This window comes from Delphinus delphis, chromosome 5 (assembly GCF_949987515.2).
Source record: "Delphinus delphis chromosome 5, mDelDel1.2, whole genome shotgun sequence".
Lineage (NCBI taxonomy): Eukaryota > Metazoa > Chordata > Mammalia > Artiodactyla > Delphinidae > Delphinus > Delphinus delphis.
The window spans coordinates 23,605,378-23,633,175 of NC_082687.1; the positions used below are offsets into that span (position 1 = coordinate 23,605,378).

A 27,798-nucleotide genomic window follows, 5' to 3' on the forward strand; every position below is an offset into this window, starting at 1 on the left:
TGTTTTTATTGTTCCTTTTAGCAGGGGCGAGGGGGAGAGCATTCTCCTTTCGTTATATCTGAAGGGAATCCTTAGGGACTGCTGTATAGTGAATTTCCCGCGGTGGGAAACCCACGGAGGTGTTGGAACTCATCAGCCTTCTATTTGGTCCGCGCTCCCTCCCGCCTTCCCCTCGGGGTGGTTGCCGGAAGCGGGAGGGGGACCTGGGAAGTTGGCGTTAGAGCCCAGCATCTCCAGTCCGCGCACACGGGAAAGAAAAGTTATTACGCGCCCTACCGTTTGCTTAGCACGGTTCACATTTTCGCGGTTTTGAAGCGAGGGACCTTGGAGTTTGGCCCGAGAGCCTTGGCAGTTTGCTGCGAAAGGAGGGCGCTGTGGGGAGCCTGGTGGCTGGTGTTCGGGCGCCGTGGACACGCTGTCAAACCCCGCAGGAGAGGACAGCTGGGGCCAGTCAGGATTTCTGTGTGTTACGGTACTTTCCCAGGCCACCCGAATTGCTTCTGCTGATTATGTGTTAAACCGTTTTAGCTGTTAAGGAATATATTCCTTGAAAGAACCAACCTTGCTTAGGTGGAAATCTGTGTCCTCTTCGGGGGGGGGGGGTGTCTGCGATCTTATCCCCTTCTCCCCCATTGGCTCTTTGTTGCTGCCCCCTGCAAAAGACAGAAATGACACCTTCGCCCTGGCATATGACGCAAATATTTTTCTAGTAAAGTATGTCTCGAAAACAAAATGTATGCCCCCTTAAATATAAATTTACTACCAGGGGGCCGACACTAATAATGGAACCTGTTTCTTGTGGAAGGGTATCTACATCCAGAGAGCTCGAGGTAATCCTATTAGTCACTGTTTGCTTGCATAGAACGGAGTGAAGTGCAATATTTAACTTCACCAACAACTCACCGGTGAGTTTCTGGTTTACTTTCTGCCAGAATTTGTTATAGGCAAGTAATTCTTATTTAAGGATTTGATGCCACAAATCCTAAGAAAGTTCTCCAGAGATTTCTTGAATCCTTCCAAATCCTGTCTCTCCACCTATCACACTTTGCCTGAATATTCTGGTAAATATGCTGACTTTAATACAAAAATTGGGGAGAGGCAGTGTTGTTTTCAGCTCTGAGTTCTGAAGAGAAGGTTGTATGTGTGTGGGAAGAGGGAGTGGATTGATAGATGTATTTGTTTTGAGAAGGCGCTGTTTAGGAAATGATTGGGTCCTTGGGGGAACTGAAGAGCACTACATTAGCTGAAATAGGTAGTGGTAATAGAGGTTTAATGCTTTCTTTCACATGATTGGTTTATGGCTCTCTCAAAAGATGCCCCGCACTGGACTAGGGACCATAAGATTAAAAAATACAGTAGGAAAAAAGACTTGCCTCTTGGGCTTGCAATTTAATGTAATACAAACCGGAAGAAAATCAGCCCCAAAGATTATGTCTTAACAAGGACCAAGAAAATGGAAAATCTGAATTTAAAAAAATTTATTATTTCATTTGATCATTACAACAGTTTTATGAGGCGGGTATTATCTATGTGTTTAACAGATGAGAACACAGTCTACATAACCAGAGTGTGCCAGAGGCAGGGTTTGAACCCAGATCTGCCTGCCTGACTGGCCTTTAAAAGGTTAATGAGTCATCTAGTTGATTTCAAGCGGCACTCAGGTGGGTCATCTGTAAACAGCCTTTCAAGTTGTAACTTTCTGTGAGTCTATGGATATTGGTTGAGCATGCAAGGAAGGGGCGGGCTGTGCATCAGAGGTGCAGTGCTGAAGAAACACAAGACAAGCATGTGTGCACAAAAGGTAGCTAGCAACGCCACATGGTTTCTGATTGTGTGCCCAAGTGGATCACTATGGGTATCGCATAGATGTTTTGAGGAACAAGCTTCTTGTAGACTGAAACCACAGGAATACTTCAGGGAGACAGTGGGCTCCCTAAATTGTTGTCAGCTGAGGGGAGAATATACCAAACAGCGGAGGGAGGCGGGCTTTTCTTTGTCTGGCTGGGCACTGGGGTTTTCTTTCCACACCAGTGAAGTACATAGAGACAGCCCAGGAAGAAAGTGGGCAGGGTGGCCACCAGAATTGAGGGGTCCAAGAGGGTGACTGGAGACTTACAAGTTAAAATGAGTCTTGTCTTATATTTGCACTGTCAAGTCGGTTGCCCAGATTTTGACATTCCCAGATGATTGCTCTTTGGCTTGGTATCCAATTCAGACAGTTTTGGCTAAAGCAGCTTTGCCCCTCAAAGACATTGGCATATATACATGCATCTCCTGTGCTGGTTTGGTTTTCATGTAGAATCTTTATTTTCTGGATGAAAGGAAACATTGTTGGCCACCCAGTAGGCAAAATGTTGCTTGATAATCGTTTTGAATGAACAGATTCACTGTGATAAGATATCTTGGATGCCTGGTACTGTAATTGTTAAATGAAACTTCAGGGAGTTTGAACATTGATTTTGTTGGGGAACATTTGGCCAGAGAACTTTGACAGTTGTCTCGCTGTTTACAGTATTTATAGGGTAGTCCAAGCATTGATTAAGATGATCCATCAGGGCTTTTAAGTGACAAAAAATTGTTTTAGTTTTATCTTCAAAGTCATCTCAAGGTATGGCCCCCATGCATTCCATTTACAACTCCATTTTATGTTTGCTTTTTTATAGTCAACAGCACTGTTTTTTTATATTAGTATGTTCCTCAGATATGGAAGCTTTTCTTGAATTTCCTAAAGAGAGTGGAAGTGGCATAAAAGACAGTTAAAGACAAAGACTAGCGAGCAGATTCTCCAGCCTTTTTGCCTCTTTTTAATTTTTTCTATATTTATTTGCCAAAGGGTAAGAACCTCTTGTATGTGTTCCATCCTCTGAGAATTTTTAGAAGTCCACTTAATATGGAGGGGAAGATTTTTCTGCTTTCTCTCAGTTTTGCTACTACTGTGTTGCCGTTTTCATCCTGTGTCATATATTAAACAGCTGATTTTTCACTCTGTCAAGGACCTGAGTGGAATCACATACAGATCAATGTCACTAGGGTTGTAGAAACCAAGTAGACTCTTGGTAGTATGCACTCAACGGCAGCGCTCAGATGTTTAAAGGGCTGTTTAAAGACAAATCAGCCATTTGAAATAATGGTAGAATTTTCATCAGGATTTGAAATTTTAGCTGAGATAAAAGGTAAGTCTTGAAAACAAAGGATTGCTCCAAGCCAGCTGGCTGTCTCCCTATCTCTGCAGGGGGGAGCTTCCCTGTGGCCTGCCTCAAGCCAAGACACCAAGTTGGGGCTCCTCCATGGCCCAGATGTCTGCCTTGGGCCGGTGTGCAGTCTCAGCAGGAGAACCTGCTTCTGGACCAGGGCAGGGTGGCCAGCGAGCTGCCAGCCAGCTGGGGAGCAAAACGTCAGCCAGTTCTTGGGTGTGTAATCTGCACCCAGCTTGGGCTCTGCTCTTCAGCTGTCAGTTTATAGGATGTTTTTTGTCTGAACTTGTGGTTCTGGGAATGGACTTAGAAACAGAAATAGCATCTTCCTCTGGGTGGGCACCTGACATCTTACATGGAGAAGAGAGGCATGGGGAAGGCAAAATAACAGCATCTCCTTGGTTCAAGGACAACCCAGGAGCTGGGCTAACTGTTCCATAGTGTCACTACAACAAAGAGGGCTGGGATGTTTGGAAGCTTTTCCTGCCCTTTTTTGGCAATTCCCAGTAGCAGATTCTGCTACTGGGAATTGCCAGTAGTCAACAGATTCTGAAGCTTTTGCTTACAGTGACTGAAGGAGCATAATTATTCTGTTCAAGGAAATTTTTGTCCTGCAATTCTCCCATTAGTGAACATACCATTCAAATTTCGAATGTTTTCTTTTTACCTTTTCCAATAAGGCAGGAACATTGTTTCTACTAAGAAAGATCATCAACTAGCAAGTACATTGTCTTTATGAAAGTTAATGATAGTTAATTCTTTTGTTGTGCCTGGGCTTAGTGATTTGAGTTGCTGAATCCCTAAATCTGATTGTTGTCTTTTGGGATTCAAAATTACTAAGAAGGTGTATCAGCTTGGAGGGTAGTTTTAGAATTCTGCTGTTTTTAAATTTTTTTTTAATTGATCATCTTTGAACAAATACAAAAACATGGCAAGAATTTATACTTGGATAACCTGGTTGACAGGTGAACTGGTTATTTCAGTGTGTTTTGCCATAATGAGTCTGCTGAAATATGAAAGAAATGAAGTGACAAGGCACTTTTAAGCCTAAGTAAGATTCCCTAGTTTGGAGTTGACATAAAAAATACGTAGCTAAGGTCTTGATGATTTGCAGGTTGAAGACATTTAAGAGGTGATTAACTGTCGGCACTGCTAATTTTCTTACAGAGACTAACACCCGAGAAAGAACATCGTAGCAGGTGGATTACCACTTTATTTTTGAAGGGTTTTGGGTAAATTGGGCCATGGTGGAAGGAACCCTGAACTGAGTGTCACGACCCAGAATTCACCTGGGCTTTGCCACTATTCACGTGATCTTTGGAGCCTTCTGATCCTCAGTTTCCTTATCTGTAAAATGGGGACGTGGTGGGCACCACATCTACACTCTAAGCTCTCTTGCCCTCTAACATTCCTCTTCTCAGACTTTCCCTTGGCAGGGAGGGGCAGATGGGGGGGGGAATAAATCTTCATTTCTTGCTCATCTTAAATAGCCTAGTGAATATGTTAGAACTACAGAAGCAGAATTCTTTGGAGACCCTTCGGCGCCTCCCTTAACAGAATGCAGGCTCACTGAGCCCAGGGCTGCCGAGTGCCTGTGCTGCTGTGTCTGATACAGAGTGGAGGCTCACCAGGTATCTGTTGACTGAATCGATAAACAGGTATCTCTGGAGCTTTTGTAAATGTGCCACGTGTTGAATACCGTGGAGGGAAAGGCCCACTCCCTTCCCGTAAGGAGTTTCTAATCTGTTCCCCAAGACAAGCTGTAAATGCATGTTCCTTTAAATCGTTTTACAAGAGCTATGTTTATAAGGCTGTATATGATGAATTGCCAAATGGTTGATACAGACAATAATTGCTTAAGAGCTCAAACTAGAGGGGAGGGGGAGGGGGGCAGCCAGGGAAGACTTCACAGGTGAATTTCAGGCTCTATTCTTGGAAGAATCCAGGTGCTTCTGACAGAAATAGCAAAATCAGAAGGGCAGCCTGGTTTTCAAGGAAGAACGGGGACTTTGTGTTGAGTTCAGACATCCCTGTGAAAAGAACAGAACAGCTCCGTTTCATGCATGGAATTTGGATGTCAGCTGTAACTTGCAGTTTGAGAAGTTTCAGTTTCTGCCATGACCTAATGCTCTTGATGGGATCCTGACCACAAGTGAATTTTCTGTCCCAGGCTAGACAACAAACCAAACAACCCCACTTGTCCGGTCACCTGAACTTATTAAAATTCCAAGGGACATGTGTTATTTAAGATTTCTTTATGTCTGTTTGGAACTAAATAATTCATTCTGGCAAGCATTTAGTTGACAACAGAGAGGGAGCATGTTCTGGTAGGAGGGAGAATAAAAGAGCCTTTGATTCATTTGCTTCTGAGCTCCAGCAGGAGGGCAGGGGCTGCCTTGGGCTAGCGTCTTATTTTGGACTTTGGAAGCCATCTTAGCCCAGCTGTGTGAGTGCCAGCCAGTGCTGGAGGAAAGAGAATAACACCAATGGATCACATTAAACCCCTCCTGACTGTTGATGGAAGGGTTTCTCCCATTTCACATTCCTTGCATTAACATGGTGGCTCACTTCCCCCCAAGTCAGAGTTCCATCTGAATTTGCCACTTGAACTTGGATTGAAGGCACAGCGCTTCTGTGACTCTTTATCTCAGTCGACTAAGTACAGGAAACTTAGCAAGACCCAGGTCCCTGTCTGCTCCCCCTCTTCAGCTACAGGAACAAATAAAATCAGCATTCTTTTCTTCTTTAGATGACTCCTGGGCGAAAGTGGCTCATTGTACCATGGATTTCCACGGTCCTTAAATGTAGCCTCTTCATTTGCCAACTCAATGGCTGGGGGAGCCTTAATGAATTGGAGATGGCGATGCAGGCCTGTGGAATTACTGGGAAAAGTCATTTTAGGAACTTGGAAGCTTCGACCATTCCAGGCTTGTCTGTGTGAGCACCTCAAATCCTACAAGAATGCCTTAACTGGAAAAGAATCTTTTATATTTTAAGCAATTCTTTTATTCGTAGGAGCAAAATGCTCCCTAACTGAAGAGAAAAATGCTCATTGCTGAATGTGTATAAAGTAGAACCCAGCAGCTTTTGACCCTCCCACAGCCTGCTTTATAAAAAAAAAAAAATAGTTAAGACTCTGCACCGAAATGCATGCTTGGTCGTTATCTGGGTTACATTAGCCCTTGAAGCATTCTGATTACAGCTTGTAGCTGCCAAGCCCTGTCCTGCAGTGTTATCTGGAACAAAAATTTTCCATGTGGTTGTTTTTAGCAGAGCTACTATATGCAAACTGCATGTGAAGATGTAAGTCGCAAAGAAATAGAGCTTCTAGAAGGGGAAATGTGAGTGATCTTAATTTTTTTTCCTACTATTTAACTGTTCTTTCCTTTCTGTGTATTTCAGAAATTTTTTTCATATTTCTAAACTGAGTTTTCTTTTACTTTTATACACTGGAAAGAATCCCAAATTTACCACAAGTTTTTCATATGGTGGTGTTTTTTTTTCTCCCAGCTTTTTTTTTTTGAATTCATACTTGGCCTAGGTAATTCCCCATGTGTTCAAACAACAACAACAACAACAACAACAACAGCAGTGTCCTAAAAGGAAAAAACCAAATGGCTACATTGTTCCATGAGTTAAAAACAATATACCAAGAGTCCAAACATTTCTCTTCAGTGTAGAAATCTTAGGTCATTTTTTTTTTTAAGGAAGAAAAATACCAAACTTTGCTTTAACTATGCTGCTCATTGATTTTCTTTTCCCTTTTTTATTTATTTTCCTTTGTTTTCACTCGTGTCGTTTAATTTTTTTTGAAAAGTTTTACATATGGTTCTTCTTTAAGAATATGGAACATGGAAAACGAAAACATTAAAATTTCATTTTACTTTTCATCGTCTGGTCTGAAGAGGGGAAAAAATGTTAATTAACAGTAAGGGTTTGTAACTGACTTCAGTGTTGCTTGGTTGAATTGAATATTTGTCATTATTGCCTAGAGGTATTTAGCAGTTTTATGTGAAATAAGCAGGTAAATATTTTAGTTAAGAGGCTTTTTTGCTTTTATGAAATAAAATATGCAGGACGGTAGCATCAGGGGATTGAGAACTCAATCTGTTTTTGTCATTTTTACTGTAGTTAATATTTGGTCATTGATATTTTGTATTAAATATTTATTGTATTTAATACACTGGTTAGCCAGTTGCTATAAAATTTTATCTGCTAACTTTTTTAAGTGGGAGAGAGGTAAAAAGCACTCTTTCCCCCAGGAATCCCTACCCACTTGCCCTTTTCCCCTTTTCCCCTTGTTTTCTACTTCTTCCTCTGTAGTAGAAGCCTCACTACCAACATCACAAAGTATTCATGTCAAAATCCTTACACACACAGTCTTCCACCTTTTCTCTAAAAAAGGGGGAGTTATTTATGTCCTGTTATGTAGTAATCAAGACTAGGAATCATAATGTTCTACCCCGCAGGTAGATTGTTGTTCTCTCCTGAAATGCAGTTTTTAGTTACTACTGTATTGGGAAATGCGGTCAGGCCACTTTCTGACTGGCAGGACTCCTCCCTGAGATGACTACCTGGTTAAAGAATTAAGTACCTGGTGTGCTTTGTCAACTCCAGTCCATCACACATTCCCATCGGTGCCTTGGCTAGGGTCATCGTAGCCAAGAGGAAGGTGCTTCTGATTGGAGGGAGGACCACTTGATTTGCGGGAAAGAAGTGCTTTTATCTTTGTCACTTGGAAGAGAAACACTTGGTAAAATGCTACCTCCAGTGCTGTGAATTCCAGTGGCGTTAAGTAGAACTTGGTGAGGAAGGCTCACCCCACTGGGTTAGGGAAGCATCATATGAAGCCCCTACCCTCTGGCAAAGTTATAATTGACCCCAGAGTCCTGTAGGAGGATTGGATTTTACAAGTTCTCCCCGACAATTTCAGATTTAAATGTTTGAAGTGTTGGAAAAAGGTAAAAGGAAATACTGAGCTAGGAAGAATGCGAAATATTTGGGCAGTTAATTTGTTCCTGGTGGTGCTGTTACATAAAACCAAAGCCTTCTGAGTAATCTTCACAGGGTATCTAGGTCATTTATCTCCGAAGAAAAGTGCACAAAATTAAACTGATGGTGTAGTTCTTTTTTCTTTCTCTTCTTTTTTCTTTCTCTTCATTTAAGCAGTGGAAGAGTCAAAACAGGAAAAGCATGCCTGGTATATTTTTCGTTTTAACATATCTTTCTAGATGATTTTCCTAATGGCCCACAGTATGCACAGTAGAAAGCGTGTACACATGATCTATTTACAAAGAAAATTATGGCTTCATTTATCATTCTTTGGTGTTTGTAATAGGTTATTAATTTCCAGAGGACAAAGACGGCATTTGTTCTCTGCGTCTGAAATGCACAGAGTGGTACCTGGCACAATCTCTTGAGTAGCGTGACCAAATACTTGTTGAATTTTAAGCCTAAAATGATAAATCATCTAGTTCAATGTTTCTCAACCTCTTCTAACCCATTTCTCTATCACGTATTGTTTGAGTTTCCCATGGCTTTTCATCCAGTTTTATTTTCTATGATTTGCATTACAAAAACAATAGCTATATCAAATATCTCTCCCAATTATACTTATCTCCTTCTTCCCTAGTAGAGAGTCCAACCTCCTCTTTTTACAGGGAGTGAAAATAAATAGCCTCTGAGAGACTTAATTGATTTGTCCGAGGTCATACAAGTTAACCAGCTGTTCTGGCGGGGCCAGATCTCTTACTTCTCAGGTCAGACCCTGCAGTCCTTGAGGGGATGCCCGCTGAGAACAAGACATTGCAAAGAATTCAGAAGAGGCCCAAGAGGGCACTGCGTCTACCTTTCAGGAGTTTATATGCTACTAGGGACATAGGAGGCACTCAGTACTGCAAATTGTGTTGTGATCAGTGATGTGTGAGGCCAGGCTTTAGAAGAATTCAGCCGAGGGAGGTGAATTCAGGGATTCCGGGAAGGTTTCATGAAGGTTTCATGAAGAGAGATTTCACCAGGACCTTAAAAGATGGATTCAGGGCTTCCCTGGTGGCGCAGTGGTTGAGAGTCCGCCTGCCGATGCAGGGGACGTGGGTTCGTGCCCCGGTCCGGGAAGATCCCACATGCCGCAGAGCGGCTGGGCCCGTGAGCCATGGCTACTAAGCCTGTGCGTCTGGAGCCTGTGCTCCACAACGGGAGAGGCCACAGCAGTGAGAGGCCCGCATACCGAAAGAAAAAAAAAAAAAAGATGGATTCAATTTTCAAAGATGGGGCTGGAGCGAGACTCTATTGCTCCCTTTTCCAGCCAGACTCGTGGGTGGGTTGTGTCCACCTGGCGGCCCCCTCTTCCTCACCTGCTGCTCATGTCAGAGTGGAATACAGCCCGGGTCCTCTTCCACCATCCTTACCTAACCTGGCTCCCACTAAGATCCCAGATGGTTGCCCAATCTAGCAGAACTAGATCTGAACTTTTTAGTTTTTATTTTTCATGAAACTCTTGACTACATCGTTGGAGATAACCAGTCCATTTTCTCAAAATATGTTCTTCCCTGTGCCTTCCTGATACCAGGCTCTGGTTTCTGGAAGTGTTGGAGTTCCTAAGCGTTCTAGTGCTGGCTAGCCCTGGATGCTCTCTACTCCCATGTCACACCGTTAGTAGTTCTTCATCCATTGGGCGTTCTTGAACTTTTTTGAAAATTTGATAAAAGCTCCATGTTCTCCATTTCCATAGAATTCTTTCTTTTTTTTTTCCCCCTGCTTGGCCAGTGCCCACATCATGCTGGTTGTTAGTTGATTTACAGTTTTGTTAGTTTCAGGTGTACAGCAGAATGATTCAGTTATATATTCTTTTTCAGATTCTCTTCCATTGTAGGTTATTACAAGATATTGAGTATAGTTCCCTCTGCTATACAGTAGGTCCTTGCTGGTTATCTATTTTATATATAGTAGTGTCCACAGAATTCTTACAAACTTACACACAAACCTTATTATCCCCTTGCACGCTTCCTAACTTTCAAAGCCCATCTGTGGATCATAAAGCCCAGTGAAATGCCCCTGAATTATATGCTGATGGTCTGAAGACACCATTTCAGCCCATTTGTCACTCCACATCTTTGGCTCTAACTGGTTAGTAGGTCTCTAACTGCTTAGATCCCCACAGCAACGGAGAGTCCGCATGCCCACAGCAGGGCTTACCATCCTCTCCCTAAACTCCGTCCTCTCGCTGTTCCCTCTCTCAGTCAGTCACGCCACCATCCCTCTCCCAGTGGCTTAAGCCAGAGGGTTTTCTTTGTTCTCTTCTTCTCCACATCCAGTGACCAAATCCTGTCAGCTTTACCTTCCAGAGATCTCTTGACTTCCTGACCTCTGTGTTGCCTAAGCTGCCTTTGCCTTTCTGCCGGATTTCTGCAATAGCTAGTTCATCTCCCTGTCTCCATCCTTGCGTCCCTCCAAACCAGCTTCATCAAGGCAGCCAGCATGGCCTTTCTGAAACCCAGATCTGATCGTCCCGGGCTCCAGTTTGAGGCTGTTCCGCAGGGTTCCTTTGCTCTGAGGAATGCCCAAACCCCTTCTCTTGGCTTCCAGGGTTCCCTGTGATGTGGCCCATGCATGTACCTCCTTCTCACTCACCCGCTCCGCTTCAGCTGTACTGAACTTTCAGGTCCCGGATTGGCTTTGTGATCCCTCACTCTGGCCTTGGCCTGCGCGCTTCTCTCCTCCAGGGATTCCTGGCCCTCCTCTCTCTGCCTCCACACCAAGGCTACCCCGGGAGCCTCCCTCGAGCTCCCGCCACCACTATCACTCACCCACGCAGACCCAGCGGGCCAAGAGCATCTGTTTTGTTCCCCTTCGATGCTCGGCCATTCCCCCAGGACAGTGCCCATCGCACCGGATTGCACTTGTTTGTTTAATTTCTTGTTCCCCCTTTTGATGCTGGGGCTCATTGTAATTTTTCACGAGCCCCCAGTACTTTTGCCTTCAAGGGCTCCCTTCCTCTAACAAAAAAAAAGAATAAAAATTATATTTTGCAACTGTGTCCAGATAGATGAATATATTCCAAGCTGGATTTATTATTAGATAGTTATTATCCTTATTATGTTCATGTTTTATTCTGATTTTAAGTGAATTTCATATGAAGACACTTTTTGTGGGCTCCTGAAAGTTTTACGGGCTCTAGCACTTGGTGGCCTGTACCTGATGGACACCTTGGCGGTGTCAAGTGGACATGAATCCTTCGGCGATAGAGTTGACGGCTTCTTGATTGTGACTCGGAAAGGCAAGGAGCCCACTAGTTATTTCCTTACGTGGCACGTTTGTAGTGGCTTGAATAGCTCCCTGAAACCATATGAAGATTGTGTATTGTAGTCCCTGGTATCGGAAAAATATATTTTAAAAAGTAGGATCACAGACTTAAGAGGCGTATATATATGTATATTTAAAAGCAAAAATCATGAGATCTTTATGATGTCAAAAATATGTTCCTCGAGCTAATTCACTAATACGAACGTTTCCTCGTGATGTGTCCGTGTACAGCGGTGGTTTTTAGTGGAAGTGGGGGGGTGATATTGCCCCCGCCAGGGACATTTAACAATGTCTGGAGATGTGTTTTGGTTGTCGCCACTGGGGGTGCTACTGGCAGCTGGTGGGTGGAGGCAGGGATGCTGTTAAACATCCTACGATGCACGGGAGAGCCTTTGCAACCAAGAATGACCCAGCCCCAAATATCAATAGGGCAGAAGTTGGGAAACCCTCAGGTAGAGGAATCCTTCATAAAGCTTGGTTCCTACAGCTGTATTATTCATTTGGTTTATTTCCCTGTGTTTCCTTTAAAAGCCATAATTCAGGTACAGGACTGTGTGGCAGCCTTGGACCCAGGCATTTCCTTTTCTGGCTTCAGTAAGGTTGAGAAAAAGTCATTTAGATGCCTGAGCTTTTGAACCCCCGAGGTTGGGGCCATGCACCCCTGTCACAAGGGTTTCTGCAAGAGACAGAAATCTCTCTCCAATGGTAAATGGTCTGTTATCATTTAAATCATTGCCCCAAATACTCTCTCTCTTTTTTTTTTCCCCATGCTAATCCTAGCTGGAGTACAACCAATTGTTGTCTGGGTGGGGAGGGGGATGCTGAGTCATTTATTCATACTTTTTATTACCTCTTGGCTTGAATATCACCATTCATTGTTCACAAGCTGCTCAGCTTGTTTACTTTTTATAAATTACATGTAATCAGTCTTCTTGCAGGTCTGGCTACTGTAATTGGCAGCAGCCATGGAGCAGGGCTGATGAGTCTGCATTTGTGCTGATGTCTCACAGTCAGCTCAGTCTCCAAACTTTGTTAGCTCCTCTATCTGTATTTCAAAAGGAAGGTGAACAGAACTGCCATGCTGCTCTCTCTTCTCAGATGCTCTGACGGCACTTGTTCATGTAATAGTTCGGTGGAGTCCCTGTGTCCTTTGGTGAAGGAAGAATCAAGGGTTTGGGGCAGTGGACCTCAAACTTTAATGTGCATACAAATCACCTGGGTAACTTCTGAAATGAACATTCTGGAGCCTTTGCCCTTTCTGAAATTTTTAGTAAATCTCGGTAGAGGTCCAGAAAACTGCATTTTCTAACTCTCAAATCCCTGGTGATTCTGATGTAGGTGGTCCTTACCTTACACTTGGATAAGTGCTGAGTTAGCATGGAGGAAACATGGGAAAAGGAAGAAAATCCAGTAGAAGTAAATGTGTATAGAGAGTGGGATAGGAAGGCAAGAACCAGAACTCAGAAAGTAACTTCAGCCTCTTTTCTGTGAGATAAGGGAAATATGCGGTGATCCTTTAAAAAATATGTGATTTAGATCAAAGCTTCCCCTAAAGGGGACATATTTAGAGGATGACAAAAGTGAAAGGGAATTTTTAGAAAGGTAAGAACATGAGAAAGTACCTAACCATCGCCAAGAAGCTCAAAGATGTGATGAAATCGAGGAAGGTACTGTGCAGGTATAGATTTGAAAAAGAACGCGCATTCGTGAATGGAGAGCTTTATGAATGGCTTAAAGATGAAGAGGATTGGGCTTCCCTGGTGGCGCAGTGGTTGAGAGTCCGCCTGCCGATGCAGGGGACGCGGGTTCGTGCCCCGGTCCGGGAAGATCCCACATGCCGCGGAGCGGCTGGGCCCGTGCGCCGTGGCCGCTGAGCCTGCGCGTCCGGAGCCTGTGCTCCGCAACGGGAGAGGCCACAGCAGTGAGAGGCCTGCGTGCCGTAACCAGAAGTTCTGGTTATTCTGGTTATGGGATCTGAAAGCCTATTATGAAAATACAGTCCAGGTTTCCTGGAATAGTTCTAATTTCAGATATTTTTTTCCCACTGTCTTTATAGTACATGTCTAGTTTGCCCTAAGTTTTGGTTAGTTGAGATGTGGTTGGTTTGTAACAGAGCACCAAAATAGTTCTACATGACTAAAGAAGTTCTGTTTTCAAATTTCTGTCTGCCTGTCTGTCTGTCTCTCTTTCTCTCCCTGTGTGTAATGTATATATTCTAATCTGTTTCTTTGAACCTAAACTTTGATGTTGAAGTCCGTTTTAAAGAACGAGAGCAAGAGAGAGAGAGAGATAAGACAGACTCTACCTTAGAAAATTGGCCAAGAAATGGCCCAGGTGGGAATGGTTATTTAATCCTAGCAGAGGAATAAAGAATTTATTTCCAACTACCTACTGAGTTCACTCTGTTTTTAGAAAGCTATCAGATAGTATTTTCTTAGGGGAACTTTATGATTCTATTTATACCTTGCAGAAAGAGATTGACACCCTCCTCCCAAAATAAAAGGCATTGGGGGAGTTACTTATAAAATGATGGCTATCATCAGCTTTCGTTAATTCCTTCCTTACCCTGCTCTAACCATCTCTTCATCAGAGTGTGCGTCTTTCAATTTACTCTACCCTAACCGTCTCGGTGTCAAGAGTGTTCATTTCTCCATGCTGGGAACCCAGATTGTACTGTCGACTTTTCACCACTGTGGTGTCATACTGATGAGCTGGCTGACCTTTCCTCCCTCCCTTCCTTTTCTCCATCCTTCACTCTCTCTCCCTTCCCCTCCATTTCCTTACTCAGGGAGATACTCTGCCCATCTGCCTGCAAGATCTTAGAGCCTCTTCCCATCTGCTTTGTAAGTGTTGAGTAGCATTATTGCTGTTATACGGTATCACTATTGTTATTATACGAAGTGTCTGCCACACCCTCTCACTGCACCGAGAGTTCAAGTACGTTCAGTTAGTAGATCACTTTGCTCCCGAAATGAATAGAAGGGCTGTTGCTGGCTGGTGGTGGAGACCCAGAACCAGCTTCTATCAAGAAAGGCTAGACTCCTGTGACTTCTGTCCTGCACGAAGGATTATACGGTATCACTATTGTTATTATACGAAGTGTCTACCACACCCTCTCACTGCACCCAGAGTTCAAGTACGTTCAGCTAGTAGATCGCTTTGCTCCTGAAGTGAATAGAAGGGCTGTTGCTGGCTGGCGGTGGAGACCCAGAGCCAGCTTCTATCAAGAAAGGCTAGACTCCTGTGACGTCTGTCCCGCACGAAGGCTGGGCTCACGCCTTGCTCTTTTCATTTCAGGTGACTTTATTGCCTTGCTTTCCTGTATTTTTAAAACCATATACTTGGTAGACCTGTTTTCTTAGGAGTCTCTTGATAGTTCTAGTTATTTTTTCAGATTTTTTTCTATAATTTATTCTAACCCATATGTTGTTTAACACAGTGATAGATGTTTCCAATGAATATTTAAATTTGCTGTAAACAAGTGTAAATGCTCCTGGGGAGAACCGCAACATTAGTCATCCAAGTGCAGCATAAAAAAATATATAGCTTATCAGTTTTCAGTGGGAGTATTTTAACTTTAAAATTTCTGGCTTTGCTTTAACATATAGGAAAAAAAAGTTATCAAATGTTAGTTAAGCAGAAGTTGTAAAATATTAGGTAAGCAGATGTATTGCCCTTTGCATGTTACTAAAATGTCTCTTTCATAATTAAATAAGACATCATTAAACTGAATATACATATTTTAACTTCTAATGATTTTATATTTAAATAGAAAATGCATAGATTGACTTAAAATTCATAGGATGTCGGTACTTTGATTATTTCTGTTTTAAGATATAATTTTTAATACTCAGATATATTTAAAAGTTTAGTATCTCCCTACTGATTTCAGTGATGCTTAAACAGCTAAAACATACTCTTTTATGGTAGGTTTTATGCATACTAAATATTTTAGCGAATGCAATATTTATTCCCAAGCTGGAGAAACAGTTATATGTTGAGAAACCCATGTTCTTATTAACTGAGGGATATTGGAACATGGATATTGAAGTATTTTTAATGTTTCAGATAAGGTTCTCGTGTTGAAAACATTCATGTTTGTTTTTCAAAGAGAATCTGTTGTTTCTAAACCGTGTATTTCCAAAGCAGAATAACTTTTCATAACTTTGAGATTTTTATTGAAGTACTTAAGGAGAAGAAATACTTGTCTTAAAGTAGTGAAAGGAGGAAAACTTAATTACTGATCCTATTCGCAGTGAGAAAATGAGGACCTAGGGAATTGAGGCCAAGGAAATACCCTGAGTTCAAGGCCAGTTGGTTTTAGCAGGCAGAGGTAGTCATGGATGCAAGCTTCCTGACACCCAGCCTGGTGCCATTCCCAATCTGCCACATCTATCCCAATCTTCAGAGGGTTGTTGTACTTTCCAAAATCCAAATGCTTTGACATTTTAAGAGCATTTTAGCTGCCCCTCAGAGCAGTGACAATGTGGTAAGTTCACCCCAGTCTCTCACTCTTTTTAAAAATTTTTATTTTTTTTTCTTTTATTTTTTTTTATTTTTTTTTTCTTTTGCGGTATGTGGGCCTCTCACTGCTGTGGTCTCTCCCACTGTGGAGCACAGGACCAGCAGCTCTGCGGCATGTGGGATCTTCCCAGACCGGGGCATGAACCCGCGTCCCCTGCATCGGCAGGCAGACTCCCAACCACTGAGCCACCAGGGAAGCCCTAAACTTTTTATTTTTTTAAAAAAAACACATAACATAAAATTTACCCTCTTACCCATTTTTAAGTGCACAGTTCAGTAATGTTAAGTGTATTGACACGGTTGTGCCACCTCAGTCTCTTTTGCGTCTCCATCTAATCTCTGGAGCCTTGGAAACATCTGAAGGGGCTTTAGACTGGCACCTTTTGGGAAGGCATGCAGCTCACCTGTGTTTGCTCCTTTCTTGTATTGATAGTAGGAAGTTAATTACGTGGGATTTGCTCACCTAATCCACACAGGAGATCCTACTTCAGTGCTCATTTGGAAATGCCACACCCCTTTCTGCCCCCGAGAAAAAATTCTTTCCTGATTGTAGATTCCGTGCTCAGTTTAATCTTGATCATATGAGCATGAGTCACCCTGGGTAAGTATGTAATCCCATTTATACCTTCCTTCCAACCTCCCTTTAATTTTTAAACTTAAAATACTGGATCCTGTTTTCCTGTATAAGGTCTGGTGATTTGGGGCTAATTTAGGGACCAGGCGATGCTGAGATTTTTTTGGAACCGGCAGTTTCTAGTCTCCTGACAGTGAAGCTGCATGGCCTATTTTAAAATTCAGACTATGTGTGGAATGTCTGTGTGGATGAAGAAACAAGTTAAAGCTTTTTTGGGAGGAGGCAGGGAGAAAGAGGAATGAAAACTTCTAGGTAGTCTGATTTTGTGGGGGAAATTTTGAGATTTTTTTAGAATACATACAAACCAAAGATGAGGCTTTGTGATTTCTTTGGGTTCACAAAGGAAATACTTAAGGTTGGGCTAAAGAGATATTGTTGAATAAATTCCTTAACCGATAAATTAACAAATTAGTAAACCTGCCGGTGATTTCCGGTTATCATTATCTTTCCCAGTGTGTAACCACTAATTCCATGTCTTCGTTTGCAGAATGAAACATATGTCACTGGGAAGTTCTTTTTAAAAGAATACTTGTCAAGTACCTTGGAATCTTTAGGATACTTTGAATATGGCACTGAAAGAATGTAAATCATTGATGCTTATATTTTTACACCCATAGAGGATTACTGGAGTGGGAGTGGGTTGAACGTCGAAATATTCCTTTCAAAAGACAACATACATTTGAGCAAAGCCATTCTCCCTAAATGCTTATTTTAAATTGGCAGTCACTTAGCTAACAGTCAGTAATCTCACTTAGCAAGTGTCTGGCACACCTGTTTTAACCTGCACAGGTTCAGTTCACACAAAGAAAGGGAGGGTGGGGTGACGTGGTGGGAGCACCCTGTTAGTCTCATTAACATATTTGGAATAACTGTATTTGAATATTTGCCAGCTGAACTAGGCCATCTGGACGCCTGCCAAGTGAGCGATGGGAATTTCTGGGAGGAGTGTGGAGATTCGAGCCTGTGAAGTGTTGACGTTTTCTTCTTGAAGGGGAAACCTTTTAGAAGATGCTATTTAGGATACTTCCCTTACCCTCTGAACAAAATAAATTTTTCGTCCTCTGCGTTCAAATTCTGCAGAAATTTCAGATCTTCTCTTTCCACCACCTTTCTGTGTTTTTTTTTAGAATAGTACCTTAGGACTTGTCTCCCAAAAAGCTTTTGGTAATCTCTCCGGGATGAGTTTGAGTTCTTGCTCTGCCTGGTTTTTGTCTCTGCAGAATTAGTCCTGAAGCTCTTTCCGTGAGCCTCGCTGGAGCACCTCTTCCGCAAGATTATCATGTGAACACAAATATGGGAACAGGACAGACAGGATAAACTAGGGCACCTGTGGAGTCACCGCCTACCCAGTGGTTGCTCAGATCATAAAGATGGCAGCCTGGCTCAGCTCTGAGGCGTAGAAAAATGGTCTTTACAAGGTTCTCTTTTGGGGGGCCTGTATCACAGTTGATGCCTTGACACCTGTCTGGCTGCAGCCACAACTTTGGGCTCTAAAACTAGTCAGGGGAATAGTCAGTTGAAACCAGGTGTTCTCAGGTATTTGGATATAGTGCATTTAAGGGTGAGATGAGGCAAGGCATATCTTGAGTTCTCATGTTGGGGGGCAGTACACAGATGATCAGGAGTATACTCAGGAGAGTATAAAAATCACCAGGGGGCTTCCCTGGTGGCGCAGTGGTTGGGAGTCCGCCTGCCGATGCGGGGGACGCGGGTTCGTGCCCCGGTCCAGGAAGATCCCACATGCTGCGGAGCGGCTGGGCCCGTGAGCCGTGGCCACTGGGCCTGCGCGTCCGGAGCCTGTGCTCTGCGGCGGGAGAGGCCACAGCAGTGAGGGGCCCGCGTACCGCAAAAAAAAAAAAAATCACCAGGGAGCTTTTTCAAAAACCATGCAGTTTGATTTTTTTTTTTCCTGTTTCCTAGTGCAGCAAAGGGTAGGTAGGGATGACAAAGGAATGAGGTGAATCTAGTATCTGTTGAAGCTGTGGGTGCCTGCCACAGTGTGGCAGGTTGCATAGTTTAGGCCTGTTTGCTCTCCTGTCTCATGCTTACTCTCAGGAATGGAAAGATACCCCCTGATGACAGTAACATTCACTCCTCCTGCGAAAGATTTTGAAATAATATGTTAAATGTACATTTAATAAGATTGTCAGAAAAGGGTTTATTTTTCCCCTGATTGGAGCTTTGTTTTTTTCCTTATCTCTTCAAAAGTGGGCCATAAGACTGATATTTTAAAATCACAAATATGGAGTATCAAAAACAGAAAAGAACAAATTTGATCATAGCTATTAAAACTTAAAAGAATGAGAACCTAAAAAAGAAAGGGCTGGTACATTAAACCGAGCCTAAATTTTTTTTTTTTTTTTTTTTTTTTGCGGTACGCGGGCCTCTTGCTGTTGTGCCCTCTCCCGTTGCGGAGCGCAGGCTCCGGACGCGCAGGCTCAGCAGCCATGGCTCACGGGCCCAGCCGCTCCGTGGCATGTGGGATCTTCCCGGACCGGGGTATGAACCCGCGTCCCCTGCATCGGCAGGCGGACTCTCAACCACTGCGCCACCAGGGAAGCCCCCGAGCCTAAATTTTTAACAAATATTATAATGAGCATATATATTTACACTTTATATGCCAATCATGTGTGTGTGTATAAATATATATGCTTTTAAGTGTCTAGGCCAAAGTTATTAAATTGCAGCCAGCTTTTGTTGAACTTCACCGATTTCTTTGTAATTTTTTCAGTGTTCTATATGAGTCTTATATTTACAAAATCACCATCTACTCTTTTTTGTTTTTCAAAAATATTTATTTATTTATTTGGCTGTGCCGGGTCTTAGTTGCAGCACGAGGGATCTTTAGTTGCAGCATGCGGGATCTAGTTCCCTGACCTGGGATCGCACCTGGGCCCCCTGCATGGGGAACATGGAGTCTTTTTTTTTTTTTTTTAATTGGAGTATAATTGCTTTACGATGTTGTGTTAGTTTCTGCTGTACAACAAAGTGAATCAGCTATACGTATACATATATCCCCACCCTCTTGGACCTCCCTCCCAAACGCCCCCCCACCTCATCCCACCCCTCTAGGTCATCACAGAGCCCTGAGCTGAGCTCCCTGTGCTATACTGCAGGTTCCCACTAGCTATCTGTTTTATACACGGTAGTGTATTTATGTCAAACCTAACTTTCTAACTCATCCCACCCTCCCCTTCCCCCTGCCATGTCCACATGTCTGTTCTTTATGTCTATGTCTCTATTCTTGCCCTGGCACTAAGTTCATCTGTACCATTTTTCTAGATGCCACATACATGCGTTAATATATGATATTCGGTTTTCTCTTTCTGGCTCACATCACTCTGTATTACAGACTCTAGGTCCACCCATATCTCTACAAATGACCCAATTTCGTTCCTTTTTATGGCTAAGTAATATTCCATTGTATATATGTACCACATCTTCTTTACCCATTCATCTGTCAGTGGTCACTTAGGTTGCTTCCATGTCCTGGCTATTGTAAATAGTGCTACAATGAACATTGGGGTGCATGTATCTTTTTGAGTTATGGTTTCCTCTGGATATATGCCCAGGAGTGGCATTGCTGGGTCATATGGTAGTTCTAGTTTTAGTTTTTTATGGAACCTCCATACTCTTCTCCATAGTGGCTGTATCAATTTACATTCCCAGCAACAGTGCAAGAGGGTTCCCTTTTATTCACAACCTCTCCAGCATTTACTGTTTGTAGATTTTTTGATGATGCCCATTCTGACTGGTGTGAGGTGATACCTCATTGTAGTTTTGATTTGCATTTCTCTAATAATTAGTGATATTGAGCAGCTTTTCATGTGCTTCTTGGCCATCTGTATGTCTTCTTTAGCGAAATGTCTATTTAGGTCTTCCACCAATTTTTGGATTGGGTTGTTTGTTTTTTTGATATTGAGCTGCATGGGCTATTTGTATATTTTGGAGATTAATCCTTTGTCCATTGCTTCGTTTGCAAATATTTTCTCCCATTCTGAGGGTTGTCTTTTCATCTTGTTTATGGTTTCCTTTGCTGTGCAAAAGCTTTTAATTTTCATTAGGTCCCATTTGTTTATTTTTGGTTTTATTTTCAGTACTCTAGGAGGTGGGTCAGAAAAGATCTTGCTGTGATTTATGTCAAAGAGAGTTTTTCCTATGGTTTTCTCTAAGAGTTTTATAGTGTCGGGTCTTACGTTTAGGTCTTTAATGCATTTTGAGTTTATTTTTGTGTATGGTGTTAGGGAGTGTTCTAATTTCATTCTTTTACATGTAGCTGTCCAGTTTTCCCAGCACCACTTATGGAAGAGACTGTCTTTTCTCCATTGTGTGTTCTTGCCTCCTTTGTCATAGATTAGTTGACCATAGGTGCATGGGTTTATCTCTGGGTTTTCTATCCTGTACCATTGGTCTGTATTTCTGTTTTTGTGCCAATACCATACTATCTTGATTACTGTAGCTTTGTAGTATAGTCTGAAGTCAGGGAGCCTGATTCCTCCAACTCTTTTTTCTTTCTCAAGATTGCTTTAGCTATTCGGGGTCTTTTATGTTTTCATACAAACTAAAATTTTTGTTCTAATTCTGTGAAAAATGCTATTGGTAATTTGATAGGGATTTCATTGAATCTGTAGATTGCTTTGGGTAGTATAGTCATTTTCACAATATTGATTCTAATCGTCCTTGAATGTGGTATATCTCTCCATTTGTGTCATTTTTGATTTCTTTCATCAGTGTTTTATAGTTTTCAGAGTACAGGTCTTTTGCCTCCTTAGGCAGATTTATTCCTAGGTATTTTATTCTTTTTTTTGAGATGGTAAATGGGATTATTTCCTTAATTTCTCTTTCTGATCTTTTGTTTTTAGTGTATAGGAATGCAAGAGATTTCTGTGCATTAATTTTGTATCCTGCAGTTTTTCCAAATTCACTGACTAGCTCTAGTAGTTTTCTGGTAGCATCTTTAGGATTCTCTGTGTATAGTATCATGTCATCTGCAAACAGTGACGGTTTTACTTCTTCTTTTCCAGTTTGGATTCCTTTTATTTTTTTTCTTCTGTTATTGCTGTGGCTAGGACTTCCAAAACTATGTTGAGTAGTAGGGTGAGTGTGGGCATCCTTGCTTTGTTCCTGATCTTAGAGGAAATGCTTTCAGGTTTTCTCCATTGAGAATGATGTTGGCTTTGGGTTTGTCATATATGGCCTTTATTATGTTGAGGTAAGTTCCCTCTGTGCCCACTTTCTGGAGAGTTTTTATGATAAATGGTGTTGAATTTTGTCAAAAGTTTTTTCTGCATCTATTGAGATGATTATATGGTTTTTATTCTTTAATTTGTTAATATGATGTATCACATTGATTGATTTGCATATATTGAGGAATCCTTGCATCCCTGGGTTAAATCCCACTTGATCATGGTGCATGATCTTTTTAATGTGTTGTTGGATTCTGTTTGCTAGTATTCTGTTGAGGATTTTTGCATCTATGTTCATCACTGATATTGGTCTGTAATTTTCTTTTGTTGTGGTATCTTTGGTTTTGGTATCGGGGTGATGGTGGCCTCATAGAACAAGTTTGGGTATGTTCCTCCCTCTGCAAATTTTTGGAAGCGTTTGAGAAGGATAGGCGTTAGCTTTTCTCTAAATGTTTGATAGAATTCACCTGTGAAGCCATCTGGTCCTGGACTTTTGTTTGTTGGAAGATTTTTAATTACAGTTTCAATTTCATTACTTGTGATTGGTCTGTTTATATTTTCTAATTCTTCCTGGTTCAGTCTTAGAAAGTTGTACCTTTCCAAGAATTTGTCCATTTCTTCCAGGTTGTCCATATTATTGTCATATAGTTGTTTGTAGTAGTCTCTTATAATCCTTTGCATTTCTGCAGTGTCAGTTGTAATTTCTCCTTTTTCATTTCTAATTCTATTGATTTGAGTCCTCTCTCGTTTTTTTCTTGACGAGTCTGGCTGAAGGTTTATCAATTTTGTTTATCTTCTCAATGAATCAGCTTTTAGTTTTATCAATCTTTGCTATTGTTTTCTTCGTTTCTATTTCATTTATTTCTGCTCTGATCTTTATGATTTCTTTTCTTCTGCTAACTTTGGGGTTCTTTTTGTTCTTCTTTCTCTAGTTACTTTAGGTGTAAGGTTAGACTGAGTTTTTTTTGTTTTTTTTGTTTTTCTTTTTGCGGTACGCGGGCCTCTTCCGTTGTGGAGCACAGGCTCCGGATGCGCAGGCTCAGTGGCCATGGCTCATGGGCCCAGCCGCTCCGCGGCATGTGGGACCTTCCCGGACCGGGTCACGGACCCGTGTCACCTGCATCGACAGGCGAACTCTCAACCACTGCGCCACCAGGGAAGCCCCCAGACTTCCCACCAGGGAAGTCCCAGTCACCATCTACTCTTAACTAATTATATAAATACAACTTTGATTCTTTTTCTTTTTAATACATATATATTTTTTGGCCATGCCACGTGACTTGGGGAATCTTAATTCCCTGACCAGGGATCGAACCTGGGCCCTTGACAGTGAGAGTGCGGAGTCCTAACCACTGCAACACCAGGGAATTCCCTACTTTGATTCTTCATAGTTTTTTTTTTCCAGTTGATTCCTAACAGCCTGTTTAAAATTAAAAAAACGTATAAGTGATTGTAATCATGTCATTCATGAAGCAATGTAGGATTAATATGAAAAACTAGCAGTTCAGTGTTTTCCTTTTTTATTATAAAATGTCAAGTATTATATTCTTGGGGCTTCTCTGTCGGTTTCTTGTATTATAGAATTAATAAAATATGCAATGTTACCAGTTTCACTATTTAGTACATCTTGTTACCAGTTTCACTATTTAGTACATCTTGAACATCTCTGAGGGTGGTAGATATAGCATCTATTTCTTAAACAAGTACATGCGTGAAACTATAAAAGTTTATTGGCCTCATAGAACAGCACTAGTGAAACTTGAGTTCAGGCTCTTTCCCCACATTTAAACTGGCAGCACGTGTGTAGAAGAAGCTATTAATTACTGATAACCCCTTTAGAATGTGTTAATATTGTTAGGTCCGAATATGAGTTATTCAGCAGGTGCACCAGATTAAAAAAAACTAGACGAAATGTAAATATTGACTTTCATGTCCCTTTTAATTCACTTTAGTGACTTACTGGTTGGTATTTGTGGGGACACATCTAATAACTTTTTTGGGTCGGTTTTTGTCTTCTCCTTATTTTAACTATAAAGTGCTAGGAGGGAGCAGGGAAAAGGCTGCCTTCAGGTGTACTGAGGTTGAACCGGTTTAACCATAGTTGCAGTTTGTCTGCTGTCAGCTCCCTCCTCAGCGCCCAGGCTTATTTCCATGTTATATAATCCAGACTGGTTTGTCCTGTTTGGTAGGTTTGTTATAAACTGCAGAGCTAAGTAAACGTGGGAGAACATTTTAAATGGCATTAAAAATTAACCAGTACTTGAGGAGGGATGTAGCAGAGGGGCCCAGCTGTCAGGTGGCCCAGGGTCAGCCTCCTGGGGAAAGAGGGGGGCATTTCTGTTTCCTCTGAGGAACAGGAAGTCGACGTGAAACTATAGCAACTCCTGGCCAGAGGACCACTCCTCAGTGCAGATGACAACCAGCCTGCCATGTCTGATACCAGAAACATCTGATCCTAAAAGTAGATGTTAACTTTGTCCGTTAATGAACTGTGTACACAAGCAGAAACGGACAAACCAAACCAGTGGGACCATTTTCATCCGTCTGTGCCCAATACAGAAACAATGAAGGAGAAGGTGACTTGGTGAGTCTTGTCCCCCTCCTAGCTCAGTGCACAATGAGAGAACGTGTCCACATGCTTTGTGATGAGCGTTTCTGATGCCTGCTCACTGTGGGGTTACGCTGACCTATGGTGCTTAATTCACCCACAGTTATAGGGTTATTGGGTTTCCTAAGGCATCCTCTGTCCTTGTCAGTTGAACTTTCTGACAGGTGTGCATCCTCTCGTGTGTGATTCCCCTAAACTCTCTGTAGGACTGTGTGCCCCATTCCGTATTGACCGTGTCCTTCCCATATTCGTTTATCATCAGGCCCCCTACCTAGAAATTGGGATCTCCTGGTGGATATTTTGGAGTCTTCCCTGCAATGCCTCTCCCCTCCCTACAGGGCCTCTCTGAGGTTTGCAGGGGTTCCCAGGGCCAGAGGGTGTTGGTCAACCTAGAGTGATGGTGATGACCTCCTCCACCATATAACAGTCTCTCCCTCTAACCTGTGCCCATCGCGGGGCTTCTCTTTGAGCAAAAACCCGGGGAACCCTAACGTGGAAGATCTCAGTTTAACAGCAACCCGCTTTCCCCCATGAGTCACTCTTAGTTCGAAATATCCTAAAAGAAGTTCTTATTTCTGAAGGTCAGGCAGGTTGCAGCCTGCTTGATTTTTCAGGATCTCTGGTTAATAAGGATTTTAGAGAGTAGAAGAGAAAACAGATCTTTTATGAATGTGGCATAAAACTATACGGCCTTGTGCAAATGATCTAACTATATGAATCCTGGCTTATAGACAGAAGCTTCCTTTGTATGACTAGATTCACCACTCTATCCTTCTCTGAAATACTGAGAGACAAAAATCCCATATATATCACATAATTAAAAAAAATCAGAATTCAGAACTGGAAAAATTTACAAACAGTTCACATTCTTCTGATTCTGATTTTTTTTAAACATCTTTGCTGTTTTAAATTTGCTTTTATTGTTTGAAATCGAAAATACATTTTTCTATTCTGACTGTTTATTTTTTGAACTGAAACCTACATCCATGGAATTACCATCTTTTCAGTGGTTGACTATTGGAGTTTATAATCAGAAGATTGTGAGACCTTTGGAGGATAAAATAGAAAATAAAGTTAGGTTTAGGACAAGTAATTCTTCTTGGACATTGCAAAAATAGCAAAAAAAAAAAAAAAAGCGTGTGTGGCAACACACACTTTTTCCTGTAAGTTCCTTTTTCCCAAACCCTTGCCGTCATTCTAAAAAAAGCTTTTTGTGCGTTGCTTTTTCTCAGAATCCTGCTGCTTATTGTTAGTAAGAATTTCATGTGCCAAAGATTTGTTTTTCATGTGATTTCTACACATGAAATCACATGGGTCTTATTGAAAATATGTTTTTTTTAAGGTACAGTGGTAAACGTTGCTGATAATAAACCAAAAGAAAAATTTAATATGAACTTCTATACAATTTAGTTATAGTGACTAGGGGAAATTCAAAAATGCATTATCCAAGGTGAATGAAGTTAGATGATTGTAGGGGAAATATCAATTCTCATTTAAGATAAAGTATATGAGTGCTCTTTTCTAGTTTCAAAAATTACACTTTTCATTTCCTACCTGGTCTTTTCCCCAAGGATGTGTGTTTTTAAGATTTTTCTGTCAGGCTAGTATAAGGCAATGCTCCGGACTGAGCTCGCTTAATGGAATGGCATCACAGTTTCTTTGGGAATAATCAAGCAGGGAGGTAAAAATTTAAGTCTGTGGAGGGAGTCATTGGAATTCTTGAGCAATAGGATACCTTAGAGCATGTGAGAAAGAAACTGAATGCGTTTGAGGGGATGGCCAGTGTTCTGCATCTCTCAACCTGATAGTATCTAAAATATGACTGATTTTTTCGTACTATTAAAACAGTGTGGTGACGCATTCATCCTGTCATGCCTTTTAAGAGAGGATTTCAGAAATGCTCAGTAACATCTTGTTCAGCTGCTCACTCTGACTCCCTGACTTACTGGTAGGATCTCACCGTAATTGTTTACTCTGTAAATCTTACAGTGGCCTTTGACCGAAAGTAATAAAATGTCACGTGACTTGGTGTAGCCGTCTGGATTCTCAGGTGTAAGCAACAGAAACCTCTGGCTCATTTCATCAGGAAAGGAGTTTCTGAAGGCAATTAGGTAGCTCACAGGTTCCCTGGGAAAGCTGAGAACCTAGCTCAGAACGTCATCAACCAGGAACAACGCCACTGAACTGGTCCAGGGAACATCACTACTGCCTCCTGGGCTGTGACTTTAGACCCGACATCTTGCACCAGCAACATCACTGACACCACACCCCAGACGCTGCCACTACTGCCTCTGGAAGCTACTCACACTGCCCCAACCCCAGATCCAGGTTTCTGTACAGTACTTGCTTCTTGAGATTTCTTGGGATTCAAAATCTGGGGTGAATGTGTTTGGCGGAGCCAGCAGACCTGATTATGTGCCTGCTCTGTATTGCACGGGGGAGTGGGGTCAGGGGGAGGGCTAAGAAAACTGTCATCTGGAATTTTCTGCTTTTGTAATATTAGGGTTAATGATTTTACAAACATAGGAAGGGGAGTTTAGATGCTGGACAACCTAACAGAGTCAGGTAGCTCTACCACACCCAGCATATTGGTGGTAGAGGCAGAAGGATTAAAAATAAGGACAGGGGCTTCCCTGGTGGCGCAGTGGTTGAGAGTCCGCCTGCCGATGCAGGGGACACGGGTTCATGCCCCGGTCCGGGAAGATCCCACATGCCGCGGAGCGGCTGGGCCCGTGCGCCGTGGCCGCTGAGCCTGCGCGTCCAGAGCCTGTGCTCCTCAACGCGAGAGGCCACAACAGTGAGAGGCCCGCGTACCGCAACAAGAATAAATAAGGACAACAGTGACTCTCCCACAGAACTTCAAAAATAAAAACTCTGCTACCAGTCTGAGGAAACGAAGTCATCACAAAACCAATAATTTCTTAGCAGACAGTCCCCGACTTACGATGGTTCGACTTAGGATTTTTGTGACTTTACAGTGGTGTAAAAGAGATACGCATTCAGTAGAAAATGTACTTTGAATTTTGCATTTTGATCCTTTGTGGTACAATCCTCTCTCATGATGCTGGGCAGAGGCCGTGGCAGCTCCCGGACAGCCATGTACAATCACAAAGGTAAACGACCGAAAGACACACAATCATTCTGTTTTTCACTTTCAGTACAGTGCGCAATGCATTACGTAAGATATTCAACACTTTACTATAGAATAGGCTTTGTGTTAGATGATTTTGCCCAGCTGTAGGCTCATGGAAGTGTTTCAAGCACATTTAAGGTGGGTAAGCTATGATGTTTGGCAGGTTAGGTGTATTAAATGCATTTTCAGTTTACAATATTTTCAACTTACAGTGGGTT

At 42.1% G+C, this 27,798-nt stretch overlaps 1 protein-coding gene across 2 annotated transcripts in view; it reads left to right on the forward strand.

Annotated features, from left to right (window-relative positions):
* Positions 1 to 27,798, forward strand: part of GAB1 (GRB2 associated binding protein 1) — a 127,891-nt gene that overhangs the window by 1,119 nt on the left and 98,974 nt on the right. The window lies entirely within an intron of this gene.